This window comes from Limulus polyphemus, unplaced genomic scaffold (genome assembly GCF_000517525.1).
Source record: "Limulus polyphemus unplaced genomic scaffold, Limulus_polyphemus-2.1.2 Scaffold2457, whole genome shotgun sequence".
Taxonomy (NCBI): Eukaryota; Metazoa; Arthropoda; class Merostomata; order Xiphosura; family Limulidae; genus Limulus; species Limulus polyphemus.
The window spans coordinates 117305-119168 of record NW_013668067.1 but is presented as its reverse complement, the minus strand read 5'-3'; positions in this window follow the sequence as shown (position 1 = coordinate 119168).

The window sequence follows — 1864 nt, the reverse complement described above, 5'->3', positions numbered from 1 at the left end:
AAGGGCTATTTTTGGTGCAATATATCTTTCATTTCCATATATGGGTGACAAGAATAACATTTTAGATTTTTAGAATCCATATTTAGTTCGTTTGTGGGTGTACAAGAAACATATAGTGCTTTTCAAATTATTCAAACATTGACATATGAAAAATGTTTAACACTCCCCCCCACACACACCTCCGTTCATATTGTGCATGATAAGCTATTGATATATATATATATGGCTATTGCTATAGGAATATATTTATTTAATTAACAAAATCCTATTGAACTATACTTTGTGCAGTGAGCACTTATACGCTCATATAAGTAAAACGTATGCAGATACCTGTAATTGCACTTTGTCCTGTACATTGTTACCCCATAACGCCGTTCATACATTTTTAACTCACACAGAAGTGACTAGAGATCGTTGAGTCTGTCCCGTTTGAGCTCAAGTTGTAAGTGTGATGTGCCTGAAATCTCTATACATTTTTATTTTGTACTTAATCATTAGTATGCTCGCTGAATGTACTTTTCACATTAATCAAACCCTCTTTCTGTTTCCAGAACAAATACGCAGACTCTGCTATAAAAAATAAATCCCATTGGAATATACAGTTATAAAATCAGCGTGTACGAAACGCTTGTAGCTTTTATATTTGAAGACTATTTAATATATATATATATATTGTGATGTTTGAAAAATTACCTATGATTGACCCTTGAATTAACACCATGTTAACAAAAACAATTTAAGACTCGGAACAATCTCTGTTTTATTAAATGTACAAATAATTTAATAGCATACAATTTCAGTAAATTAATTATACTTAGAATATGAAACTTTTGATGATTTACAAAAAAAAAACATCCGTGAAATGTCCAACTGCTTAATGAGTGACTGAGGGCTCTACACACTAAAATTTGGAGTTCGATTCCTTTCGTGGCCACAGCACAGATAGCCAAACAAATAGAAATTAATGGGTGAAGTGATTTAAATCCTTTGAGCATTCATTGTATAAGGCAATGAAATTAATTTATCATTCTTTAAAACCTTAATGAAGTACAATTTTCTTTCGCCCAAACAATATATGTGTGTTTAAAATTACAAAATACACTAAGCCCAGCAAAACTTTGTGTTTAGAATTACAAAATACACTAAACCCAGCAAAACTTTGTGTTTAGAATTACAAAATAAATTACTTTTACTATTTCGAGTTATTATTTTTACCCCTCAACTTTTGACATTTTTTTCAACAAGCAAACTATGTACAACCTACAATACTGTTCACGAATCTAATTGCGTGTAGATACAATTATCTTCGCTTATACTTTTATTTTTTTTTATTCGACATATGAAACTAATTTTAAAATCATCTTTTAGAAACTCTCCTTTCAGTACAATCAAAGACGTATTTCATCATTTATAATCGAGGAATATAGCTATGTTCTAGCAGTAGATTTGCTCAGCCTTATACCTTAACTACAAGTCTAAAAGAACTTGTGTGTTTGCATATCCTTAGGCTTCTCATTAATACAGTAAATCATACGTCGAACAAATTAGTATAAAGCTCAGTACAGTGCAGAAACTTCTGTAGTCTGACACTAACGAATGCACTTTTAGTGAGATTGTATGATTAATGCATTGTGTTTGTTTTCAAACTTTCAGATAAGATTCTTTTTGTTTTGTTTTTATAAGTTCCTATTTAATGTGACATTTGCTTTTTATGAAATTATTTTAGACTTGTCTCTGGATTTTTCTTCATATTTCTACCATGAATGAACGCTTCCCATCAAACAACACATGAGAAATTATATGATGAATGCCAGATACATAATGATAACCTCTGACTGATAATATCCAATACCTAATCCATCAA